The sequence below is a fragment of the Schistocerca gregaria genome, chromosome 5, assembly GCF_023897955.1.
Source record: "Schistocerca gregaria isolate iqSchGreg1 chromosome 5, iqSchGreg1.2, whole genome shotgun sequence".
Classification (NCBI taxonomy): domain Eukaryota; kingdom Metazoa; phylum Arthropoda; class Insecta; order Orthoptera; family Acrididae; genus Schistocerca; species Schistocerca gregaria.
Window position 1 is genome coordinate 62865171 of NC_064924.1, and position 17653 is coordinate 62882823.

At 43.9% G+C, this 17653-nt stretch overlaps 1 protein-coding gene across 5 annotated transcripts in view; it reads left to right on the forward strand.

The window, feature by feature from the left end:
* The first annotated feature begins 2200 nt into the window (after positions 1-2200).
* Positions 2201-17653, forward strand: part of LOC126272615 (protein rolling stone-like) — a 154056-nt gene continuing 138603 nt past the window's right edge. For 3 of the 5 annotated variants that reach the window (XM_049975566.1, XM_049975572.1, XM_049975571.1), the window contains exon 1: positions 2361-2528. The gene's annotated coding sequence lies outside the window, so the exon portion shown is untranslated. Of the gene's footprint in view, positions 2529-17653 lie in introns of all 5 variants that reach the window. The other 2 variants (XM_049975567.1, XM_049975573.1) reach the window with 2 other exon arrangements.

Consider the following 17653-nt stretch of genomic DNA (forward strand, 5'->3'; position numbering starts at 1 on the left):
TAGATGGAGTGGGCTCAAACATCTTTCATGCAATTCACATTGTCAGTGGAAAGTGTCGGTTTGTTTCTCCTTACGAACAAAGTGATTTTTAGAGCGGGATTTTGTGTGCCCATTCGATAGAGCGGTCCGAGATTAATTTAGTGGGATATTTGTTTTATCTATATTTCTTTAACAGGGACAGTGAAAGATGAAGAATAACCAGTACACCAGTAGCGACTGAAGAGCGCTCCTACTTGGCGGGGTAACGGGTCGGAGTAGTGCTGTCGCCGCTCCATTACTGGCTAGTCCTCCTGTTTTACTGTCCCTGCCAAAACGTGTCGATAAAATGGATATTGAACTAGACTAATTTGCGACTGCTCTCTCGAATGTGCGCTTAAAACTCCCCGTTAAAAATAATTTTGTTTGTAACAGGAAACCTTTTCCTTGACGATAAGTGTGACATTCAAGACGTGATGAGCAGTATTTATTTGGGCTGACTCGAGCTACTCACTGCGAAAACGAAATTGCAGATATCTGCAGAAACACCACAGAAAATGCGACCCTTCGTGAAGACAGTCGGTATAAAAGACCTAATTCATTACGTCGGAGTTTGCATGGTGCTGTCCACGGACGATGGTGCTGTAAACAGAGAAGTCACAACACTAGAAAACTGTAGGGAAATGCAGGAAGACACGCAGAGGATCTACCACTTGGTGAAGTGATTGGGGTACTCAGTATAAACAAATGTAAGATATTAAGCATAAAAATGCTGAAACCCGCGTTCCTGTATGATCAAACGATTGCTGAAGGAGTGCAGCAAGCAGTCAGCCATTAAATATCTACGAGTATGCGTACGGAGCGATTTAAATTGGAACGACCACATAAAACTAATCGCAGGAAAGGCAGACGGCAGACTGAGATTCACTGGAGAATACTCACGAAGTGTAATTCATTCGCGCAGAAGATAGCTTACGAAACACTTGTCCGACCAATATTCGAATATTGTTCGTGAGTCTGGATTCCGCACGGGATACAGTTGATCAAAGAAACAAAGAAGACCGAAAAAATAGCAGCGCATTCTATCGCAGGTTCGTTTAGTAAACTCGAAAACGTCACGGAGATGCACATCCAACACCAACGGTGTATGCTACAAGAGGGACGTTCAGCTACACGGTGTGGTTTACTGTTTCAAATTCCGTGCGCGTACACTGCTAGATGAGCCAAACAACGAACTGCTCCCTCCAGTGTATATCGCATTTTGTGAAAATACCACGAAAGTAAATTTCGGAAGATTCGAGGTCACACGGACGATTACTAACAATCGTTCTTCCCTCGTACCGATCGCAGCTGGAACAAGGAAAGGCGGATGTGATGTTCCCAGAATGAGATTTTCACTCTGCAGCGGAGTGTGCGCTGATATTAAACTTCCTCGCAGATTAAAACTGTGTGCCAAGCCGAGACTCGAACTCGGGACCTTTGCCTTTCGCGGGCAAGTGTTCTACCAACTGAGCTACCCAAGCACGACTCACGCCCCGTCCTCACAGCACACAAGGCAAAGGTCCCGAGTTCGAGTCTCGACTTGGCACACAGTTTTGATCTGCCAAGAAGTTTCATATCAGCGCACAATCCGCTGCAGACTGAAAATCTCATTCTGGAAACATCCCCCAGGCTGTGGCTAAGTCATGCCTCCGCAATATCCTTTCTTTCAGGAGTGCTAGTTCTGCAAGGTTCACAGGAGAGCTTCTGTAAAGTTTGGAAGGTAGGAGACGATGTACTGGCAGAAGTACAGCTGTGAGGATGGGGCGTGAGTCGTGCTTGGGTAGCTCAGTTGATAGAGCCCTTGCCCGTGAAAGGCAATGCTCCCGAGTTCGAGTCTCGGCTTGGCACACAGTTTTAATCTGCGAGGAAGTTTCGGATGTGATGTTGGTACACAGAGTACCACCTACCACACACTATTACCTGGCTTGCGGGGTACGAATGTCGAGTTTTAGGGAAAACACGAATTTTCTAAATTGGGATAATCGGAATTGGAACACTGCTCCCACCGTCTGAAAGTCGCGTTTTGACGTTGTTCTGTGTTATTAAACAGCAGGTGTCCTCCGTCGATTCCGTTTACCGCTCTAGGAGCAATCCTGAAATTTGGTGTAGTGAATACGGACGAAATGCTGGCGACGCCTTCCCTGCGATACTCGCCTCACGGCTCTAGCAGCTGTTTTCCTCTGTCGGCCCCCCACACACGCCAGGATACGGAAGGTAAGGGAAATCAGCGAGGCAGACAGCGGTTTTTCAGCTGATTGCTATCAAGGACGGCGCGTCCCCACGGCCGCTGTCTTGGCAGCGTTAAGTGGCCCGCTAGCTGCGGTGTTATTCCGCGATCCGTGTCTGGGTCTACCGCACGCCGGAGGCTGCGCTCGCCCGTCTGACTTCTACCTGCTGACGCACGTAGTCAGTCGCTAGCCCTCTGACCGGCGGGCGCCCAGTTCTTCGCCGGACGGCGCACGCTTCCAGCACGTCGCTCCCAGCAGCACGGCGGCGCCAAAACCCACAAGGTAATGAAGAAACGATTTTAAAAAAAATCTTTGACGGTATGCTCATTCTCTGTGCTGGAGTCAACAGCAGTTACCAATTCGCTACTCTTCAGATTCATATTGAAGAAAATGACACCATCTACACAAAGTGTTCCCGTAAGAGCGTGCAAAAATCAGTTCATGGAGGATGCTGCACTGAACAATTTGAGGTAGGGATCCGGGGCTCGGAGAAGACAGCTTAAGACGATAATATGAATAAAATCACATTACTGTGTACTTTTTTATTTACGTTAGTTGCAGTTAACTGCAACAGTCACAAGCATTTGCATGGATTCATTGTGGCTGATATGGGTGTAATTGTTGCGATGTTGCACCCAGTTCTATCCTTAGCTGGATCACTTTTCGCCTTTAAATGACCGTGGTTGGCGACGGGACTCGTAGTTATCATGAGGGGACACTCACATCTACTAAGACCTCAATGTTGATTTCACAAATCGCTCTAAGCTCTGCAGCGCTAACTTCTTACCGCTCAATCTTTAATTTTGAATAATTGGAGTCGATATAGTAACTTGACAAGCAAACAAGGGGGAGGAGACGACACAGTGTAAGCCATAACCACTTTGAAATACAGACATACACTGCATATGGAACATATGGATCCTGCAAATGTATTACTTTCGTTACTGCAGGAAAAGACACTTTCATTAGTACAGAATAAATCTACTTTAAACTTGAGACACTTTTATGTAAACTATCTCTGAAATGTTGAGTAAAAATATGCTGCTAAACACTTAAGATGCATACCTACTGCGGAGTTGTTATCTGCAATTTTTGTAACTAACAAACGTCTTTCTTTAACATTATCGTTACACAGAATTGATCACTGACTGAAAATGAGTTTTTACGCTGATGTTTCCAATTAATTTTCAACGTGAAGAATTTTTGAACTGATAGTACTTCAATGCAACTTAACAAACACCCTTTCCCGCACTTTTGTTGAAACGCAAATTTAATTTGTCACACGCCATGAATCAGTGGAACTCCGATTTCTGAACACTACAGTAATAATATTTGTTTTAGTAGTGACAATGTGCACAATACCTTTCGTTCTCTTCTTCTGCAACTGCTTTTATTACGCCTGTGAATGTAATAAAATAGCTGGTACTTTGTACACAATCTGATGCTTTGTTTAATGTAGGAATAATAATTTTAATCACTTTATAGAGGGATACGTATATCTAGCATATGATCTGAAAATGTTGCTGGTTAAATATCACAGTGAAAAGGAAACATTAAACACCTACTGAAATAGCAACATTGTGATAAAGCTTGTTGCTTTTAAACACTTGCCTTGTATTAACTTGTACAAGAGGAGGACGAATCATGGTTTTTACAATATGTTCGTCACTATGAAAACTAGAATATAATAAACTTCACCATATAAATAAACGCTTCAGTACTTTTGTGGTGTTGGGCAAGGTATTGTAACCTCTTACGACATTTTGCTATCGATGAATGGTTTAGCAGATTTTACACAGTGGCTTCCAAGTCGTAATTTCCCTCGTAATATTCGGCCAGCACAGCGAGTAGCGCTGTAACATTACGTCTGCCCCCTTCACAGCAAACAACGACACGCAATCGCCGTCGTAATAACGTTGCCACTTCTGCTTGATTGACAAATAGCTGCTTAATATTGTAGAATTATGTGCAGCAATAGTCTCCCCTCCATCCGAGGCCCTTCCCCTTCCGCGGGGAAGTCCCTTTGGATTTTAACTTAAGCCTAAGGCCATGTCCGGTTATAGCTTGAATTACAAAGGTTCATAATACTTTTGAAACTAAGATCCACTTAACAACGTATAGAGATTAATACAAAAAACATTATTTGCAGCTATACATTTCCTTGCAGGAAATAAAGAATGCACATGTAAATAAACAGCTCAGTACGTGTAAACTTGTACGCATGTTAGTTGTAAATAAGCTAATGCTAGGCAAAGCGGTAGACAAGTTTACTTCTGTATCTGCTTCAGCTGGCTTCTCCGACCCCAGATTCCCTACCTGCAACTGTTCAGTGCAGCGTCCTCTGTGTCCAGTCACATTTTTGCACGCTCTCTCGGGAACACCCTACATAAGAGGCAACGTCCTGACTGACTCACCATCGCCCACCCCAAACTGCTAAGGATAGAAATTTGAAATCTGGCGAGGGTGTTGATATTATACTGGCATTTTTCGAAATTCCCCCTCTAAGGGGATGAAAGGTTTGTTTTAAAAAAATATGTCGCAATTAAGGCAATTTTGAAGGTAGACCAATGGAAAATTGGTATATGGTTTCTCAGTCGGAAAAAATACGTATTTCAGCATTTTTGGAAATTTAGTCCCTATGGGAGTGAATTAGTGGGTGAAAGTTATTTTGAAAATAAATCTTTATTAAAGAACTATTAAAGCATTTTTGAGCTACATCTATGAGAATTGGTGTTGGACTTCTCGGTTACAAATAAAGACATTCCGGTTTCAGTTTTTTGGAAATTCATCCTCTAAGGGGGATGAAATGTTTTATGAAATATTTTATAGTGAAAGCATTTTTAAACCTAAATCTATGGAAACTGGTATTTGACTTCTCTGTTGGAAATGGAAAAATATTAGGTGTTTCACTGTTTTTCGAAATTCAATCCACGGTAGTGGAATAGGGCCAGATTGATTCACTGGCTCATCATCGCCCAGTCCAAACCTCTAAGAATAGAAACTTGAAATGTGGATAGGATGTTGATATTATACTGTAGGCATCTTTAAGAAAGGATTGTTCTAAATTCCACTCCTAAGGCGGTGAAACAGGAGATGACAGGCATTTTGTAAATATATCGCTATTAAGGCAATTTTGAAGATAGAACTGCGAAAATTAGTATTTGGTTTCTCAGTTAGAAATAAAAAAAATATGTGTTTCAGCATTTTTGGAAATTCGACCACTGATGGGGTAAAACACTGAGTGAAGGCTTTTTTGAAAATAAATCATTATTAAGAAGTACTAAAGCATTTTAAAGCTACATCTATGAAAATTGGTATTTGACTTCTTGGTTAGCAATAAAAAAAAATACATATGCCAGTGTTTTTGTAAATTGAACCACCTAAGGGAGTCAAATAGGGGACGAATAGTTTTATGAAATTATTTCATTATGAAAGCAATTTCAAAGCTAATTCTATGACAACTTGTATTTGGCTGCTCTATTAAAAGCAAAACAAAAACATCTATGCACTTCACTGTTTTTGGAAATTCATGCCTTTATGGGGTGAAATAGGAGATAAAATATTTTAAGAACACACTTCGTTGCTGAAATCTCTGGGCTAGCAGGACAGAGCGGATGAGGTTACATGTGTGGAAAGGGGCCAAAATAAGTTACTGTCAGTTGCACTCAACATATAAACTTAATTTGGTAAAACACACAATCACACAAGCAAGAATGAAAAACTCTCAAGGTTTTAACGAAAGAGACCCCCTTTGATTTAATTCAGATCGGCTGAAGGCCACATCGAAAATCCAAGGCACAAGTTCTATGCAAGGAATTTAGGTACAGGAGTTCTTCTGGAGGTTTCACTTCTTTAGAAAAAAACTTTTTTACCTTCAATATAAATAGGCTGAAGGCCTTAGCTTAAATTTTTCTCATACATCTCAGCTGAAGGCCACATATTAATCAAGAACAGTGTTACGGCTTAAGGCTGTGACAAGATTTTCACTGTTTAATCTGAATAGGTTGAAAAACAAAACAATTTAATGGCTTAAGGTCTAGGAAGAAGACCTTTCAATTTGAAAGGGCTGAAGGCCTTATCTTAAAATATTTCGTGTAAAACTCGGCTGAAGACCTTATACTAAAGAATAACAGTCTTATGACTTAAGGGCAAGACAGGGATTTTGGATTTCTAATTTAAGAGAGATTATAATTCGGCTGAAGGCCACATGCCATACAGAAAACAATTTTACGGCTTAAGGCCTAAACGGAAGAGCTTCTAAATTTCAACTAAAACAGGCTGAAGGCTTTATCCTAAAATGCTTTACATAAAACTCGGGCGAAGGCCACATACGAAACACAAACAATATCATGGCTTAAAGCCCAGACAAAGAAATTTCAAATTTTTAGTTTAAGCTGGAAAACTCAGCTGAAGACCACATACAAACTAGAAAACGTTTCTTATGGCTTAAGGCCTAGACAAAATTTTTCAACTTTTGATTTGAAAAGGCTGAAAACTCGGCTGAAGGCCACATACCAAACAAGAAACATTTTTTTTTTTTTTTACGGCTTAAGGCCTAAGAAGGAAAGCCTTGCAATTTTAATAAGCTAAAACTCGGCTGAAGGCCACACACAGTACTTAAGACTAAAAAGGAAATCACTATGTAAAACACAAGGAGCAGCGCTCAGAAGGTTCCAAGGGTCGGCCAGGGAAGGTAACACTAACGCACGTTTAGGTGAGACAGGCAGCCAGACCGACAACCTCTTAATTGGAAGGCAACCCAACCGAAATCCAGCTGACAAACCAACCAAGAAGATCAGTTCTGCTCCACCCGACAAGCAAAACGACAACAAGATGTCAATAGCACAACGTTCTGGATACTGGTGCCCAATCCAGTCAAGTCAGAATAAACGCCCAAAACTACCAACAACACCTCAGCTGTCGAACTACACACTGTGCTGGACAGCGTCAACACGACGAGGAAAATACCCTGCCAAAAGCTACACCAACGCCCAGGGCAGGTAATCAGAATGTCAACAGCCACAAGGCAGAAGATACCGCTGGCATACTTCAGTAATGAAGGAATGAATTAACTTCAGTTAAACACCACACAGGAAGACGGCTGGAATTCCATGCACACTCGTTGTTGCTCGCTGGAATCTCCCAGAAAACAACAACCAGGATCAAACGAAGAGATGTGTTAGCAGTTGAGGCTTGATAGTAGGTTAAGTGTCCAGGATCCGTGGGCGACGAACTTCGTAACCCTCGAAAGAAGCGCCTCACAAGTCCAACCGCGCGTGCACGCCACCAGTTGCTCCAGCCTGACCATGCGCACGAAGACTTCCTCGCTGCTGTGCCCTAACCGAGCGACTGCCCAGGCCCGGAAACGGTCAAAGGACCAAATACACGTCGGCCGATGAGACGACCAAACGAATTACCAACCAACGCTCGTCCTGCTCCAATCTTCTTCTGTAGGACAATTCATGTGTGTCGGCAGCGGTCGGCGAGCACTGGCTATCCGCCCCTCACCGGCCCTCCGTCCCCGACTTCACTGCTGTTGCGTCCTGACTGAGCTCCCGACTCAATTCCAGACACAGGTCCCGGAAATACTATCAGTCGCTCCAGAGATAGTACGAGAGTACACTTATCGATAAGCGCTGCTGCTGCCACGCACGGGCAGTTAAGGCAGGAAGTCAGTGACGCCAGTAAATGGAATAAGAAAACGAGGCGGCAATATGGTAAGAGAAGATGACAAACAATAAATGGGATGAACACGAGCCGCGGACGGCTCAGTTGCATTAAATTTTTTTAAGGCTGATGCTATGAATATTGGTATTTCAGTTCTCTGTTGGATGTGAAGATACACCTAAAATAAAGGTTAGCACCACCCCAGTTCCCATAACTCCTGACTGTGGATATTGTATCACAGACACAGTCCATTTGACTGTTCAGAGATGTGACTAAACCTGTCCAAAGATGTAAACAACCATGCATGAGCAGCGCTTATTAGACAGAGGGGGTCCGACAGCCGATCAGTTCCAGCCATTCCAGCAGGAAGGAGGTACACGGCTCGTGTTATCTGTAGTTCAACCATGCCCAGACCGTCAATACCGCGGTTCCATCTCGATCACATTGTTACTTCGTGTCAGGAAGGGATCTCAAAAAGTGAAGTGTCCAGGCGTCTCGGATAGAACCAAAGCGATGTTGTTCGGACATGGAGGAGACACAGAGAGACAGGAACTGTCGATGACATGCCTTGCTCAGGCCGCCCTAGGGCTAGTACGGCAGTGGATGACCGCTACCTACGGATTATGGCTCGGAGGAACCCTGACAGCAACGCCATCATGTTGAATAACGCTTTTCGTGCAGCCACAGAACGTCGTGTTACGACTCAAACTGTGCGCAATAGGCTGCATGATGCGCAACTTCACTCCCGACATCCATGGCAAAGTCCATCTTTGCTACCACGACACCATGCAACGCGGTACAGATGGCCCCAACAACATGCTGAATAGACCGCTTAGGATTGGCATCACATTCTCTTCACCGATGAGTGTCGCATTTGCCTTCAACCAAACAATCGTCGGAGACGTATGTGGAGGCAACTCGGCCAGGCTGAACGCCTTAGACACACTATCCAGCGAGTGCAGCAAGGTGGAGGTACCCTGCTGTTTTGGGGTGGCATTATGTGGGGCCCACGTACGCCGCTGGTCATGGAAGGCGCCGTAACGGCTATACGATACGTGAATGTCATCCTCCGACCGATAGTACAACCATATCGGCAGCATCGCCCCAATCGTGCACATCTTGTGAACGATTTTCTTCAAGATAATGACATCGTTCGACTAGAGTGGCCAGCATGCTCTCCAGATATGAACCCTATCCAACATGCCTGGGATAGATTGAAAAGGGCTCTTTATGGACGACGTGACCCGTCAACCACTCTGAGGGATCTATACCGAATCGGCGTTGAGGACTGGGACAATCTGGACCAACAGTGCGTGAAGAACTTGTGGATAGTATGCCTCGACGAATACAGGCATGCATCAATGCAAGAGGACTTGATACTGGGTATTATAAGTCCCGGTGTGTACAGGAATGTGCACCACCACCTCTGAAGGTCTCTCTGTATGTTTATGTTGACCTCTATTCCAATTATCTGTACAGGTTCCGAAGTTCTCGAAACAGAGGTGACATAAAACTTTTTTTGATGTGTGTGTATATGTTAGGGGATGAAAGTTTCTATGGAAATATCACCACAAGAGTGCAAAAGGTGTTATTAACGAACACCTTAGATTCCAGCTACCAGAATCGCTTTTTGGTCAAAAGTACATTCGGAAAAGAGCATGATTTTGTGTCTTTAATTAGCGTGAAATATGTAAAAGGTGTCGCAGTTTGTGAATAACATAAAAAATCAGTTAAAAGAAAACAAAAAGAAAGACACTGCAGACCATAAAGTCTACGTGAGCGAAGCAGCAGGCACTACGCTAGCACCATATGAAGCCCCCCTTTACTCTGAAGTGAACATGAATGTGCAACAGGGAATGAGAGCTCTCTCTCCTGTAAACGAAAGGCGCTCGTGATCCAAAGCCATTCGGTCGTATTCGGTTCGCATTCGCTCTTGTCCGCTCGTGTTCTGCTGTTCGTCAGTCTTTCAGCGAACCACAAACGGAATTTCGCTTTCCCTCCTCTTCAGTTCTAGGAATACAGAAAGGTTTCGTTTGCTATCTAGTCTGCTTTTGTTGTTGTTGATATGAGTTGCTTGAGCGGTGGACTGGTCCGAAGAGAAACGTAGTACTGCTGATAGAAGAATATACAGGGTGTCTCAGAATGACGTTTTAAAAATTAGGGACGGGACTCGTTCCTTACACCAAAACAAGAAAACAATGTCCACTAAAAATGGGCTGCGAAATGCGAGCACTTGTTCAACCTCGATACTGCAAGCTCTTTGTTTTCCTTATTTTGGAAGGAGGAAGTAGTATGAAAAAAAAAGGCCTCGTATACATTGATTCAAAAATGCACATCTTATGATTTACGAGCATTTGTTCACCTTCGCTACAGTGAAACATATCTCCTCTACTGCTCTACTGAACCAGTGCTTACCTCTCTTAACGTAAGCTGGACTTTTTTCGGTCCATACTACCTCCTCGGAATATATGGAAAGCAAAGAGCCGGCGGTAGAAGAGATGTGGTTTACAGATCGATGATGAACAAGTGCTCATAGTTCTTAAGGTATGCATTTTGCAGCTCATGTTTATTAGACATTTATTTCTTGTTTTGGTGTGAGGGGCCCGTCCACAAATTTTTAAAACGTGATTTTGAAACGCCCTTTTGATAACATGCGTTCTCTGCGATTCACAACAGAAATGTCGAAGAAAATGAAATACGACAGGTAGAAAATTGTCGAACCACTCTAAAGAGCTACTGGAGAAGTGAAAAAGACGATCCTTGTATCGGGTGGGAACCGACTGAGTAAATACATAATTTATAGTTTTTTTTAAGCAAAAGCACGATAAATTTCCTCGCAAGTAATAGCATCTTTTACGCCGATCAAAATTAAAAATATACGAAATATTTGATCACTCTAGGTATTTACTTCCATGGTAGCTGTAACTGCATGTGTACCGTACACTGAAATGACAAAAGTCATGGGGCAGCGATTATGCGCATATACAGATGGCGGTAGTATAGCTCACATAAGGTATAAAAGGCGGTGCATCTGCAGAACTGTCATTTGTACTCAGTTGGTTCGTGTGTAAAGATTTCCAATGTGATTGGTGGCGGCTCGACGGAAATTAACAGACTTTGAAACCAGAATGGTAGTTAGAAGATGATATTTGGTTTTTGGGGCCCTCAGCTGCGCAGTTATCAGCGTCCTTACAAATTCCCAATCGTTTCACTGTCCAGTCTCTTCATTTCCACGAATGATGATGAAATGATGAGGAAAATACAAATATCCATTCTTCGGGAGGAGAAAATTCCCGATCCGACCGGGAATCAAACCCAATACTCCGTCATACAGAGACAGCAACGCTAGACCATACATCACAACCCGCGGACTGGTAGATAGAGCCAGACGGAAGGGGTATTCCATTTCGGAAGTCGTTGGGGAATTCAATATTCCGAGATCCACAGTGTCAAGAGCGTAGCGACAACACCAAATTTCAGGCATTACCACGGACAACGCACTTTCCAATATCCATCACTTACCGACTAAGAACACTGGCGTTTGCCTGGAGTTGTCAAGCTTAACAGATAAGCAACACTGTGTGAAATAATCACAGAAATCAATGTGAGACGTATGATGAATGTATCCTTTAGGAGACTACGGCAAAATTTGGCGTCAATGGACTACGGCAGCAGACGACCGACGCGAGTGCCTTTGCTGACAACATGGTAAAAGCGGTGGCTCGGCTGTGAGTTATTGTCCCTTGCTGTAGGGGCTATAATTTTTTTTCCTTTCTAAACTAGCAAGGAGAACCGGCCACTACTTTCACCACATTAAGTGGATTTCTTGCTCACGTGCTCGCACTGAGCCGTGGGCACTTCCCATTTTGGAGAATGATCGAAAATTGTCATCAGTTTTCTCGTTGCCATGCGTGCAATGGTCGTGCCAGGCGCGCGATATGTAATCTTTATACTATTCAACAAAGGCGCGAGACCCGCACGACCTCATGGCAACCGTTATAATGAGGGTGGTTCTGCATTAATTCTTTTTTTTTTTTTTTTTTTTTTTTTTTGTTACACTGAGGGCGACTTCACGAAAAGAAAGAGAGAATTTACAGATTAAAGAATTCATTTATTCATCGGTTGAGCACTGAACAATCATACAATTATGTGGGGGTGGGGGAAGAAAGAATAGGGCTCATCAGCCTACCCCAACTTACATTTATCATAAGCCGCGATTGAAAAAGTAGGGAATTTTTAGGAGCGATCGCCGTGTCGTCTACTAGAGTTCGATTGCCGGCATGCAATGACCACCACAATGAATACGAAAAATGCTACTGGGGGTTGTATCGCGACGTAACCTCCCGTCCTAAAGGAATAAGACCTGCACGACGCGAATCGGTTCAAACATGTGGTGCTAATTGACTTGGGCTCGCAATCCGAATAGTGACCGAAGCAAAGGGGTGCCCGACGCGAAGCTGCAATGCACGCCCGCGCTCATGCTTACCGAAAGGTTCCACTCCTGGAAGCAGCACCTCCAGCCTCAGGCACGGTCACACTCGAACTGCCCTCAGCCGCTTTGTCCTCTATCCACCTGACGAGGGCGGTTGGCGCCCACACGCGAAAAACGGGCGCGCACCTGAACTGGCCAATCAGAGGGCCGGAATCTTGCAGGGAGGCGACCTCGCGACATTAAAAGTGAGTAGAAATAGCAGTTCCAAGGTTGGTACTGCAGGTTGGAGAACTGCGAATAGTAGAAACTTTGGCCACTACTGAGTATTCAACCGACACCACGTGCTACCCCTGGCGATCGAAAAAGGAGGGAAACAGGAAACCATCATGGCTGCTAAGGAAGACTGCTGCCCTCGCCCATAACATAAGGGAAATTCCGAGCGCCAAGCTCCTCTCACAGATCAGTGTGAAATATCGTTAAATAACGTTAAATAAATTAGTAAACCCAAGGAAATTATTGGCAGGGCTCGAATTCCTTTATGACCGATTACCAGAATGCTGGTATTAGGAATATGAAAGACGAGCACTTAGTGGTGAACGCAGTGCACGTCTTTCAATGGTATTGCCTGTAGCGCCTCTACTGGGCTCTTCACTTCATCGGTTGGACGCTAGACGACTGGGAAACCGTAGCCTGATCAGCTGAGTGTCGATTTGGTTGAGTTGGTAAGAACTGATAGAAGGTTCGAGTTTGACGCCATGGACCCAAGTTATCAACAAGCCATTGTGCATCCTGGTGGTGGCTCTGTAATGGTGGGAGCTGTGTTCACATGGATTGGATTTGAACCTCTAGTCTAATTGAACCGATGATTGACTGAAACAGTTATCTTCAGCTACCTGGTGACCATTTGCAACCATTCATGGACTTGGTGTACCCAAACAACGATAGAATTTTTATGACTGACAAGGCGCCAATGTCACTGGGACACAATTGTTCGCGATTGGTTTGAAGGACATTCTGGACAATTCAAACGAATGATGCGGCCACCCAGATCGCCCCACGTGAATCTGATCGAACATTTATCATAAACAATCGGGGGGTCTCCTAGTGCACAAAATCGTGCACCGGCAACACTTTCGCTATTATGGACGGCTATAGAGGCAGCATGCCTCAATATTTCCAACTTATTGAGTCTATGCCACGTCTAGTTGCTACACTAAGCCGGGTCAAAGGAGGTCCGACACGATATTAGAAGGTATACCATGAGTTTTGTCACCTAATTGTATCACTGTTATGTTGAAGAGTTTTGATTATAAAAAAAAAAAAATGGTTTCCCTGGGATCAGGTTTTCTGCCCTCTAACAGACTATACATCAGATTTTATCAAGTAGCCTATGCGACACAGCGTATCTATATTTCATAAATCTTTAGCCAGCCTTTATTGGCATTATTTATTAGTTATTGGGAGCTCCAACGTTAGGCGGGTGATGGAGCCCCTTAGGGAAATAGCGGAAAGGTCGGGGAAGAAGGCCAGTGTTCACTGTCTGCTTGCCGGGGGGACTCATCCGAGATGTGGAGGAGGTCCTACCGGCGGCGATAGAGAGCACTGGGTGCACCCGACTGCAAATTGTTGCTCATGTCGGCACCAATGACTCCTGCCGTCTGGGTTCAGAGGTCATCCTGTTCGTACAGGCGGTTGGCGGAATTGGTGAAGGCGGAAAGCCTCGCTCGCGGGGTGGAATCAGAGCTAACTATTTGTAGTATCGTTCCCAGAACCGACCGCGGACCTCTGGTTTGGAGCCGAGTGGAAGGCTTAAACCAGAGGCTCAGACGATTCTGCGGAGAGCTGGGGTGCAAATTTCTCGACCTCCGCTATCGGGTGGAGAAATGTGGGGTCCCCCTGAATAGGTCAGGCGTGCACTACACGCCGGAAGCGGCTACAAGGGTAGCGGAGTACGTGTGGAGTGCACATGGGGGATTTTTAGGTTAGAGAATTCCCTCCCTAGGCCCGACAAGACGCCTCCTGAGACGTGGCAAGGTAGGAGTAGAAAAAATTCAACAGGGAATAACAATATTAATGTGCTAATAGTAAACTGCCGGAGCGTCTATAGAAAGGTCCCAGAACTGCTCTCATTAATAAACGGTCACACCGCCCATATAGTACTAGGGACAGAAAGTTGGCTGAAATCAGACGTAAACAGTAATGAAATCCTAAACTCAGATTGGAATGTATACCGCAAAGACAGGCTGGACAGTGAAGGGGGAGGCGTGTTTATAGCGATCAGAAGTGCAATAGTGTCGAAGAAAATTGACGGAGATCCGAAATGTGAAATGATTTGGGTGAAGGTCACGGTTAAAGCAGGCTGACATGGCAATTGGATGTCTCTATAGGCCCCCTGGCTCAGCAGCTGTTGTGACTGAGCACCTGAAAGATAATTTGGAAAATATTTCGAGTAGATTTCCCCACCATGTTATAGTTCTAGGTGGAGATTTTAATTTGCCGGATATAGACTGGGAGACTCAAACGTTCATAACGGGTGGCAGGGACAAAGAATCCAGTGAAATTTTTTAAGTGCTTTATCTGAAAACTATCTTGAGCAGTTAAACAGAGAACCGACTCGTGGCGATAACATATTAGACCTTCTGGTGACAAACAGACCCGAACTATTGGAAACAGTTAATGCAGAACAGGGAATCAGCGATCATAAAGCGGTTACTGCATCGATGATTTCAGCCGTAAATAGAAATATTAAGAAAGGTAGGAAGATTTTTCTGTTTAGCAAAAGTGACAAAAAGCAGCTTACAAAGTACCTGACGGCTCAACACAAAAGTTTTGTCTCAAGTACAGATAGTGTTGAGGATAAGTGGACAAAGTTCAAAACTATCGTACAGTATGCGTTAGATGAGTGTGTGCCAAGCAAGATCGTAAGAGATGGAAAAGAGCCACCGTGGTACAACAACCGAGTTAGAAAACTGCTGCGGAAGCAAAGGGAACTTCACAGCAAACATAAATATAGCCAAAGCCTTGCAGAAAAACAAAAATTACGCGAAGCGAAATTAGTGTGAGAGGGCTATGCGAGAGGCGTTCAATGAATTCGAAAGTAAAGTTCTATGTACTGACGTGGCAGAAAATCCTAAGAAATTTTGGTCTTATGTCAAAGCGGTAGGCGGATCAAAACAAAATGTCCACTCTGTGACCAAAATGGTACTGAAACAGAGGATGACAGACCAAAGGCCGAAATACTAAATGTCTTCTTCCAAAGCTGTTTCACAGAGGAAGACTGCACTGTAGTTCCTTCTCTAGATTGTCGCACAGACGACAAAATGGTAGATATCGAAACAGAAGACAGAGGGATAGACAAACAATTAAAATCGCTCAAAAGAGGAAAGGCCGCTGGACCTGATTGGATACCAGTTCGATTTTACAGAGAGTACGCGAAGGAACTTGCCCCCCTTCTTGCAGCGGTGTACCGTAGGTCTCTAGAAGAGCGAAGCGTTCCAAAGGATTAGAAAAGGGCACAGGTCATCCCCGTTTTCAAGAAGGGACATCGAACAGATGTGCAGAACTATACACCTATATCTCTAACGTCGATCAGTTGTAGAATTTTGGAACACGTATTATGTTCGAGTATAATGGCTTTTCTGGAGACTAGAAATCTAGTCTGTAGGAAACAGCGTGGGTTTCGAAAAAGACGGTCGTGTGAAACCCAGCTCGTGCTATTCGTCCACGAGACTCAGAGTGCCATAGACACGGTTCCGCAAGGCGTTCGATACAGTTCCCCACAGTCGTTTAATGAACAAAGTAAGAGCATATGGACTATCAGATCAATTGTGTGATTGGATTGAAGAGTTCCTAGATAACAGAACGCAGCATGTCATTCTCAATGGAGAGAAGTCTTCCGAAGTAAGAGTGATTTCAGGTGTGCCGCAGGGGAGTGTCATAGGACCGTTGCTATTCACAAAATACGTAAATGACCTGGTGGATGACATCGGAAATTCACTGAGGCTTTTTGCAGATGATGCTGTGGTGCATCGAGAGGTTGTAACAGTGGAAAATTGTACTGAAATGCAGGAGGATCTGCAGCGAATTGACGCATGGTGCAGGGAATGGCAATTGAATCTCAATGTAGACAAGTGTAATGTGCTGCGAATACATAGAAAGACAGATCCCTTATCATTTAGCTACAAAATAGGAGGTCAGCAAATGGAAGCAGTTAATTCCATAAATTATCTGGGAGTACGCATTAGGAGTGATTTAAAATGGAATGATCATATAAAGTTGATCGTCGGTAAAACAGATGCCATACGTAGATTCATTGGAAGAATCCTAAGAAAATGCAATCCGAAAACAAAGGAAGTAAGTTACAGTACGCTAGTTCGCCCACTGCTTGAATACTGCTCAGCAGTGTGGGATCACTTAGTAATCGCGAAAGCGTTACGGAGATGATGATAAACTCCAGTGGAAGACTCTGCAGGAGAGACGCTCAGTAGCTCGGTACGGGCTTTTGTTAAAGTTTCGAGAACATACCTTCACCGAAGAGTCAAGCAGTATATTGCTCCCTCCTACGTATATCTCGCGAAGAGACCATGAAGATAAAATCAGAGAGATTAGAGCCCACACAGAAGCATACCGACAATCCTTCTTTCCACGAACAATACGAGACTGGAATAGAAGTGAGAACCGATAGAGGTACTCAGGGTATACTCCGCCACACACCGTCAGGTGACTTGCGGAGTATGGATGTAGATGTAGATATTCTTAAGGATTTATAAAATCCTTGAACTCGTTCGCAGGTACCACAGCAGATATCAGAAACAAACTGAGATACTGCAGTTATTCAAATGCGAAACGATCACTTTGTAAATTTCTCGCGTCCCTAATCAAAAAAGAGTGTAAATGCTAGCCGTTTTCAGGTTATGTTGCTCGTCGGTAATTCATCTTCTGCTTTTAAACTTCATTCTCAGCTTCAACGAAAAACCATTGAAAAGAATCAACCGACGTATGTGCGAAGTTTTGGGCTATTGCTAAGGAAAGCTGGAGCAGCAATTCAGTGTTGAGTGCAATACCTTCGCACACTTCACACTTACGTACAAATTCAGACATTTAAATTCTTCTTTTGCCACGGAATTTACTTACTTCGTCAAAAGCAACGCGCTCGTATTGAAAAATAATCCTCTCTCAATATCATAGTTTTGAATTGTGGCTCTATCTAAGTATATAAAGTTGTATCGTGTGTGCCGTTTGTTATCGCCCCGAGACAACAACGCAGCGTTCATGGGTTACATTCGTTATCGCGTTTTCTCTTCCGTTA